At 36.9% G+C, this 10,391-nt stretch overlaps 1 protein-coding gene across 4 annotated transcripts in view; it reads right to left on the bottom strand.

Annotated features, from left to right (window-relative positions):
- Positions 1 to 10,391, bottom strand: part of RFX3 (regulatory factor X3) — a 238,008-nt gene that overhangs the window by 225,010 nt on the left and 2,607 nt on the right. For 3 of the 4 annotated variants that reach the window (XR_009244434.1, XM_058657283.1, XM_058657287.1), the window contains exon 2: positions 1,322 to 1,442. The exons of the other annotated variant lie outside the window; for it this stretch is intronic. The gene's annotated coding sequence lies outside the window, so the exon portion shown is untranslated. The remainder of the gene's footprint in view (positions 1 to 1,321; positions 1,443 to 10,391) is intronic. 4 annotated transcript variants of the gene reach the window in all.

Here is a 10,391-nt window from a genome sequence, read left to right as displayed (position 1 = left end):
ATGGAAATCTCAGCTTTAGGATTGCATTTTGTGCTGTTTATTAAAATACCATCAATCAGCATTTATCATACATTTCATTCTGCTCATTACAGCTTACTTTGCAGTATGGATTTTTTTTTTCCTATAGATCTCTGTTCTGGAACGTAAGTGTCACACTTGTCTGGCTTCAATGAAATAGAAATTATTAAGGGAAATTCCTCATGCCCTGAATACCCGAAGTCAGAAAATATTACCCTGCTTTGAATGGGATTGTGAATTATTAGAACTTCTGGGATGTCTTTCTCTTTGTATTCTAAACCAAACAACTTCCGCCAGGTCTCCTAAGAAGTTAACTCAGGAGAGGCTATTTTAGAATATGGTTGATTCCCTTCTCTCAACTTACAAAATGGCTTTTAACTGTGTGCCCAACTCTACCCACAATCTAGTTTAAAAGAACAAGAAGACAAAAGATTAACTGCATCTCACCACCTCTCAGAGGTAGATCTCAAGAGAAACTCTTTCCTGCTATGAAGCATGTTTCATTTTGTCTTATTTTGTTTTAGTAACAGCTCAGGTTTCAAGCAGAAAAGTCTGGAATCACTAAACAAAACACTTGACCAATGAGCGAGAATAATTTCCTTATACAGAAATGCTGTTTTCAAAGGAAGCAATATGAGCATTTTTAAACAATTTGTCTTAAATCTAAGAATTACTTTAGATCTACACTGAGTCTATTCTCAATATAAAGTTTACCTTTTTTTCCAAAACAATACAAAATAAAGGATTCAGGTTTATTTCAATTTACAAAAATATTTCAAATTACAAAATATTTCAAATTAATACCTTGTATTATTTTAACAATAAAAAGCACTACATGGGAGCTCACCACACTATACAATATATTTCAATATAAGTTTTAAACCTTCCAACAAAATTCAAAGCTTTGAGAATATATACATTCATGGCATAGTTTCCCAAACACGTCTGTCTAGCTTTAGACATCACGTAAGCTGTGATACAAACACATTCAAATGTATTCACTTTCTGAGATTCATGCACTAGTCTTGTGTTACTTTCCAATAATAATTAAAGGACCCAAATATAATATCTAACGTAATGCTTTCCTGTTTAAAATATCATTAAATCTCATACATCAATGGTCTAATGGTCTCAGAAAACATTGTAAATATATCCAAACAAAGAAAAAACGAAACGAACGTGATGGCATAAAAGAAGAAAATGCAGGCTTCTCTCATTTGTCAAAACCACAGCCAGCAGGAAAGAAAAATCATTCACTCAAGAAATGCTTTCACCACTAATATTCTTACATTATCCATCTCACCTTAGCTTTATCTCTAAGTTCTCTACTGATTTCATCCCACTTCAGTTTTCAGTATCTCTTTTATTCTTGCTTATTTCTAAATATCATCTGTCAATTTTGGTAGTCTTCAACAATCTGTAACCTTAAAAAATACATCCACATGGTTAGGCTACCCAATTTAACACCTACTGCTTTATTTGTCTTTTCTTTCATGACACTTCTTTGAAACAAAATGGAAATTTAGATGTTTTCAATATCTCAAAATTAACCAAAATATTATTGCATCAAATATACATATCTATGAGCCACTGAATCCTTAGTGAAAATGAAAGCTAACACAAAGATATATAATCAGATGCCTATAGACTAATATATGCTATTAGATCTTGGCTAAAATATTTTTGATCTAAATAATATTAATAATGTCAGTAGTATTAACAATATTAGAGATACCACTGGATATATTGAACATGGCAAAGTGGAACTCACAGCCACCAAAACAACACTTTTTATCTACACCGTGTTAGCCAGGAGTGGTCCATACGCCCAATGATAATGATCTTGCTACAATTTTACCTAGTTGTTGTTTTTTTTTTTAACCTCATTTCTTCAGAATAAGATGATGTTTGGACATGAAGTCACATCATTTAGCGTTCTTTCTGAGATTTGTAATCCAAAAGATAAACTCTAACTTCTACAGCTCAGAGATCATGCGTATTTGAAAAATTCCAAAGAATGACAGACATGAACACACAATTTAATAGAGAGGCTTTCACTTATTCTGAAAGTTTTATTTCAAAGTTTATCAAGGGTAGCAGGACTAGAGGTAGGTACTGGGAATACTGGGTTTCCAGAATAACCTCTCATAGGAAGTCGATCTGTATCTCTCATAGTCACTTCCATGTCCATCAGCACCTCTACCATCCCAGTGAGCAAACCTAACTCCATCAAAATTGTAAGACACACTGCTTTCCAAGTTCAAAGATCAAAGAACCCCATCTCCCTTCTAAGCCATACAGCCTCCAAACATTTGCGGAAATATAAATCCACATCTATTACACAGCTCTGCCCACTCAATATTATTTAAAAGGTCTTACATTTCAAACCTTGACAGACTTCTAAATATAAAGGAACAGATCAAATGCTTATCCAGCAACATAACTTACTATAATGGGAATGGCTTCTAAATTTCTTTCTTTATAACTTAATTCAACTTCAATACTCACGGCCGTTAATTAACTAAAAGTAAAGGCTCAAATTCTTCATATAATGTGAGACTCTATTAGAAAAAATTCCTATACAAAGGTCATTCAAGGAACTCAGACATTTCCCCATGACTTTCTTTTGCCTCAAGAAAGCATGATTGAGGTAGAAACACTAAGCGTGCCCAATACTATCCCAAGGTGTGTATAACTCAAAAACCAGTGAGCAAAAAGTGCTGCTAGAGGTTCTACAATACCACGTGAGACACACATAGAGCTGACATTTTAGAGGTCTACACACACGCGCACACTCACACACACGCACATACATTTACACATACAGGATCTAAGCTAAATTCCATTTCCTCAATGTAAAGACATCCTAAAAATGCAGTTAGCTGTTTTACACAGAATATTTTCACACACCCTTCAGAAACATGAAGGTTGTATTACAAAATGCAGAATCTAAGCTTATCCGATTTCTTTGTATTAATTTGTCGTGCTCAGTTTTAATTCTGGCACACCAAGACACATACCACACTTACAGTTGGAAAGATTAAATTTCAGATCCCTAGTATAGCAATTTGTCATATATTTTTGATTAATGACCCTTGCGATTACATCCTAACACTGTCGTCGGGTAATCAGATGTCAATCAGTGAAGGCCTGATGTTGAAGATGTTACTCTTGGATTCTTTACGGGTGCACATGAAAAACCTAGGTGTCACTGCAAAACTTCTATTCACAAAACCATCGATCCAAAGCAAAACATAAAGACACAGCTGCCAAGCACTGCTTCTGTTATCTCGCACATACGCTAGATTTTCTCACCATTCATTTCTTTAATTCCTTCCTTGCTAAATTTGTGCATGACTAAATCACAATGCAGGCTCCTTAAGAGAGAATATTATTTTATACCCTGTAATGTACTAACGGTTATACATAGCTAGACAGACTCAGCCTTCAGGAGCAAAATGAATCATCTTGTTCAGATACATTCAGTCTCTAGGAGAAAAGAAATAAATGTAATAAACATTTTTATCAAAGTAATAAAGTGCCTATCACCAAAGTGGATGTGTTCTGTCTAACACCACACAGCAGCGGAGGAAAAGAACCTGAAAGACACACTGGCTCGCCTGACACTCTCCCACATCTTGGTTCACACATACACAGTCAGTCTCTAACCTCCTGGCACCCCATCCTGATTCCAATTCCCAATCTCCATCAGAACTTCACAGTCCAGGAAAACCAACTGGGGAGATTACATAACACACTGAGATCCAACAATAGAAACATGACTCCTAAATGAATCTGCTTCTTCCCGCCCCTCTCGCGCAACCTGCCCCACTCCTCTGCAACTAAAATACAAAAGAAACTTCCAACTGACAAGCCAAGCATCTCTAAGACGCTTCTTCCCATTAAGGTAAATCCTGCTGGCTGAAACTGCACAAGGCCAGATCACATTTTAAGGATGACACTTCTACTGACATATGCAAATGCTGTTCAGCTTCTAGCCTAAAAACTCGAATACCTTCATACTAATGAAGACAAAAAAAAAAAAAAAAACAGTGTTCAAAAAACAATGTTAAAAAGCAAAAACTACTGTAACCTTAAGACTCACACAACCTGTCCCCCACTAAACTGGTTAAGAGCTAAGACACACATTAGCTTGCTTTATTGCTATGCTCTAAAAGGCTGGTTCGTGTTCCCACCAAATTAACATTAAGATAACATTTTTTGAAAATGCCTACCTCTTGACAAAAGACACAATAATTTCTCGGCTGCCATCCCTGAATTAGAAGAATGGTTATGTAAGTACAAAAAAAAAAAAAAAACCCTCCCCCCACCCAAAAAAAGAAAAGGAATAACTAATCCCAACAGAAACTGAGATCACGAAGGTGACGCCTTCAGGTCCACGTCCCCATGGTGGCCCCAAGGCCCTCAGAATTTGCCCAGATGTTGACCACACATTAGCTTTTTAAAAACTCGATGCAAAAACATAAAATGAAGAAAAAAGTCAAGGTTTCAGTCACCGGAAAAGACACGTTTAAAAATCTGATCAACTTGGTGTTTCTTCTTCTCTCCCTCCCATCCTCTCTGCCTCTGCTCAACTGCCTATCCACACACTTGGGAAATCATGTCCTGTTTGAAATCTCTCATTGGTGAGCAACAGGCAGGCTCCTCAACTGTCAGACACTTGCCTGGCACGTGCATGCACGCATGCACACACACACACACACACACACACACACACACACAGGAGCTCGCTCCTGCAGGCAACTGAAGCAGTGAAACCCCTCATTCCTTTCGGGGGTGAGGAAACAGGGCACTTGGCCACCACTCCCCAGAGTAGCCTCTAGAAGGCTGGAACCTTGGCTCATGCTCTGGTCATTAGGCTCTGGGTTCTGCTGTCCTGATCTGGAGAAGCAACACAAAAGTCACACACCAGCCTCTGAGACCATGCTAAAGGAAACACCAGCCCCTTGCTCAAGCTTACTAGGAGGCTCGCCTTTCCCCATACTAGTCTTGCCATGGAATCACAGACTACTGCTGCAAGAAGGGGCTTTAGAACCAGAGTTCTGTCATTTGACTGTGTAGGTGCAGGTGCCTGCCCTTTGGAAGGCCTTGCCTGTGGTCCGACTGCGTACCACTGCGTGCCACTGAGTACCACTTCAGCCTCTTGCCTAGGACCTCAGGAGCTTCTGACTTGTCAGCTTTCTTACCCTTCTTCCCCATCACCTCTCAACCCATCTGCCTCTTCTCACCAACTGATGCACTTTTATTTTTCAGGTCAGCTGACTCACTCTGTCTGGGTTTCCTGCACTCAACCCCTAACATTTCATGTCCCTTGCTGAGATTATTGACCAGGCAATCCAAGCTCAGGCAAGCAGTACTGGCTGGATACTATTGCTTCCAACAAAAGTGAAAAGGGAGAAGGCGGTAGTGAAGGGTCAGCAAAGAGCAGGCATATGCAATTGGGCAAACACAATTATTTGGGGGGTTAGGATGTGGATTTAATGCTAAAACACCCTGCCAGAAGGCAGCATATAACCAGGACAAGGTAGAAAGCCCTGCAAATGAAAACCACAATTGGGTTATTAATGAAACAAGCCACATTTTTTTGCCCAAGAGGGCAGTCGGATGGTAAGAGATTGTGAGGAAATAATGTAAGCATAAGGATAATATACCACAACCTTACCAACAACATCACATTTCCTAGTCTTTTCCCAAAGGTTGCTTTTAAAACATGTCAAATTCACTGGCAGGCAGAAGTGGAAGATAAAACTGAGCTAACAGTCTAGTGTATATGCTGGGGACAGGTACCTATAAAAGTAATGTAAAGCAGCTTATAATTAAACACTTAACAGCAGTGGAAAGAATGGAAACAGGTAAAATGAGAGGCAGATAAAAAGCTTGTGCAATACAGAGTGACTCAAAAAAATCATGCTACGCAGTATCAGATCAATTTTAGCAGACAGAACTCTTTAAGTTACTCTAAAATGAGAAAAAAATCACTCCTAATTAAACTGTCCAGAAAAAAAAAACAGAAATATAAAATCTTGCTAAATAGCGACTTCAGATAGAGCAACCAACTTCAAAATGCTACCCTAAACATGTTTAACATCCAAAGCAATGGAGCTGCTATGACGTTTTCCTTCTATACTTTCACTGTATACATGAAACTGGGTAATGCTCCAAGGCTACTTTACAACTTGTGACTAAGGCTGGCAAATTATTCCAAAATTATTTATTGCTGTAGGTGTATACAGGCTGACCTCACACACTGTTCTGCTCTAGCTTAGCAATGATTTGGAGCAGTACATTATAAAACTGAAGAATAAGTCCCTGAAGAACTCAGTTTTATTCAACTATTTGTTCTCATCATTGTATATTAATGAGTACATTTAGTATAAAGTTTATAAATAGCACTCAAAATGTTATCAGATGAACTCACCTGCAAGTGCAAAAAGGAACAATGAAATGGACAACTTAAAGTAGAGAGAGATGCTGTAAAGTTAAATCACCGGCTCCTAACTGGAAATCTCTAGACCAGAGAGTACAGCAAGAGCAGTATGACCAACCTGTTACAACAAGGCTACAGAGCAGTATTAAAGCATCTCTTCGGCTTCTTATTCTATTAATTCAGTGTGAGAACAAGCCTGATTCTCATATGGGAATCCAAACCTGTGACTGACAGTGTCACATCTTTGTTTTTTAAAGCGGGGAAAGGAAATCATTATCTAATGAGCATGGATTAGTGGCCCAAATCTTTCCAGACCAGTGGAAAACAGATGGGCAGAGGGGCAGATTGAAAGGATTTTTAGGTGGCCAGAAGGTCAGGAGAAGTGTCTCCTGTGCATTCCCCATTAGTAACAGACTAACCTGGACTGGGCTTGCACTTGGCATCAAATACCAGGAACACACATAATATACGTATGTTATCTTGCTTAATCCTCACAAAACCCTGAAACGAAGGTAAGATTTATCTGGCCTCCCTCAGAAAAAAACTGAGGCCCAGTGAACTTGTCCAAGGTTCCATATGGCTAATAAGATTATCTGAAATCTGACTCCAAGGTCGGTAGTGTTTTAACCAATATTGTATCCCAGCCAACTATTTAAAAATTAAGACACATACCTATTTATTAATACTCTAAGTAAAACTCCATTTTTAACTCACTGACGTTCATTAAGTACATTTTGCAATTTGATACCGAATTTAAAACTTCAACTATAAACCTTTTTAAGCATAACAACTTTCTTATTACATACTTTCAACACCTTAGCAGGATTTTATTTGTAAAGAGAACACCTGATCTACCTTAACTAGTCAAATGCTTTAAAATATCACTAATGTCTATTGCACTGTGAGCTCATCAATGAATTCCAACTCATAAAGTGATATGCTTTATCAGGTTATTTGAAACTATTAGCTGACTACAGTTAGATGTGGGGAAACAGTATAGATAAACCCATCACCAAGCTAAAACAAAGTCTGCGGGATATAACAATATCTGTTCCAGCGTATTGGAAGAAGATGCCACGGTTTAAACATGCGTGTTTTAAAGGACAGACTATTGGGAAGCAGTCATCAATGACTCAGGAGCAGTCTCAAAGATCCGACTCAGCAGTCATCCTACGAAGCCCTCACCAAGTAACATGACCTCCCTCTCAGCCTAGAAGAAACACAGCATGGGACAGAACATCTATTATTCCTTGGGTAATAAAACAAATCAAATCATCAAGCCAGATGATTCCTACAGCCTACAGTGGTACTGAATTATGAAACCTTAAAAATTATTTTACAGCTGTTGGTTAATTAGCCTGTCGTTTACACTTTTCAGCTGTAGGACTGTGTTGGCTTATTTTTTTTTGTCAAGATTATCACAAAAAGTATATCACTAACCATTCAACAGCAAAGTATTTCTAGAAAGGACAATCTACTTTGTGTCAAGGATATCAAAGTCACAGGGTAGAAAGCCATACTGTCAAACAGCACGATTCACAAGCTATTTTTTTAAAGGGTTTAAGATCTCTATATCAGTTAATCAACATATCTGCCTATAGGACTAATACAGGCATTCAGGCTATGACAAAGATATCAAATTTTATATGGTCAGGCTACACTAATATATATTAGTAAACAGACTGTGATATGAAACTGGCAATTCATGCAACATATTAAACATTATACTCCAGAGAAACAGACATTATAAAGCTTAAATGCATATTCAACTTTTCTTTAAGTGAAAGTTCTAATCAATTCATATTCTTAGTGATAATAAACTCAAGTTGCAAAACAGCACAGCACCCTCTGGTGCATACGCTACAAGATATATAAAAATGTCCACAAAAAAAGAACAGAATCATACAGTAAAAAGGAACCTTAAAAATTAATTGGTTATCGCTCTTTTTATTTACTGCAGTACCGATTTTTGAACACCAGTGCTTAAAGACAACTTTCCTTTTAAAAAAATCACCATCAATTTCAGAGTCAAAATTGAAAGTCAGAGAAAAATTTGCATTTGAAAGTATACAAAATATTCAACAAAATCAGAATGCATTTCCAACAAATATCACTCAAAATAACTGTAATGATATCAAGGAAAATTTTTAAGTACTGAGTGGCAAAAATTGACTTGTCATGTTAATCAAATTTCACTGGCTTCCAAACTGCCTTGAGTTTTTCCTTCAGACAACTGGACTCATCAAAGATGTAAAGTCTTCCCATGTACTTTTTCTGGATTAAAAGGAAGTTCACCATTATTTATAAGAACTGATGCTTTATGAATGGATCTGAAAGTTCTGTGTCTTAAAAATACAAAAGTATGCAGAAATTAAGACTTACATTAATTACAAATTTTGAGTATCTCAAAACTGTAACCCTAAAAAAAATGCTGGAAAAATAATGAATTCTGAAAGTAGACTTTACTAACAACAAAAGCAAAGGATGCCACCTGCTTCTGGACAGCCCTTTGTGAACCACTGGAAGTCCCAACGCAAAGCAGTTAAACAAAAAAAAAAAAGAAAGAAAAGAAAAGAAAGTGACACCTGTTTAAAGCAGCCATCTGTCCCTAACAAGCTAGACTTAGTCAATTCCAGTTAATCTTGGATTTCCAAAATATGGGAATGCTATGCACCTGTGAACAGAGACAAAATTACAGACTATTTTGTGAGGGCCCTCATCGAAGAACTAAAAGCAAATGATCCCATTTGGCAGCCTATTTTTTTCCTTGAACCTATTTATTTTAAAGTAACTGAAAGTTAACAGGAGATCTTTACCCAAATGCTTAGCATAAAAGCGGAATAACCAGCAGACTCCTCATAATTTAAAATGTTACTTCTTTAGGAGCCTTGCTTAGTGTAACATATCCTCATTATAGATACATAGAACAAAGTAACATTTCTATCACACTGTTTCAGGGCTTGCTTTTTAACTCTTCCCACACATCCAAGGCTATGCTGGATCTTCTAAACACACACACACACACACACACACACACGCACACTTTAAATTTTGAGAAGCACAATCAGCGTACTCTACAAATTTTTTCAGTTGGAAGTTTAGAAGAATGCTCACAGAATAGAAAATTACATGCTGCCGAAAGTTAAAATATTACCAAGAATGACACATAGATTCACTCATTTTTAAATGCTGTTTTTCAATGTTAATAATATTACCACAATAAATAGGTTTAGGTTATAAAAACAACTGCTTAAAATTCATTCATATTCAACTTACAAACTGAAACCTTACAAGATTATTTGAATACTGGAGCAATAATAAACTATTTTAAACGCAACCCCACATACAGAAAACATTGTGAAGTGATGTACAGCTTCTGGGAACGTTTTAGTTTACCATATACATGTAATTGTACTATACCTGGATCACTGAATACAATCCACAGGCAAAACAATTGTCAAACCTGAAACATGCATTATGATGCACACAGGCACCACAGCCACCCAGCTTCTGAAAGCAAGCTTCAAAAAAACTATTTAACCACTTCGGTTAACCACATTCAAACATTTCTATTAGTGTTAGTCCCGGAAACAGCAAATACCAATACGTAATACAGTCCCCTCCCTGTTGAGCAAAAATAATACAGAAAGAAGAAACGAAGTGCTAAGTAGTTGTCGTTGTGTTTAAACGTTATTATCTGTATTTATGGTTATCATTTAATCAATCCAAATGGATATTCAACTGACTTAACCTAAAACATCTCTAGCAATTTTTACACTGTAGACATTCCCTTAAAAAGGAATAATCTAAATAAAAGAATTCAATCCCTTCTCCCAAAGCAATGTGTAAATGGAAACTCAAATCAGACAAAGCCTTGAAACTACGTGAGTGAAATGCCCCCACAAAAGTTCCTTAACAGTTTAAA

This window comes from Ochotona princeps, chromosome 31 (genome assembly GCF_030435755.1).
Source record: "Ochotona princeps isolate mOchPri1 chromosome 31, mOchPri1.hap1, whole genome shotgun sequence".
Lineage (NCBI taxonomy): Eukaryota > Metazoa > Chordata > Mammalia > Lagomorpha > Ochotonidae > Ochotona > Ochotona princeps.
Note: the sequence above shows the minus strand (reverse complement) of the source record. Positions and strands in the feature narration are given on the sequence as shown.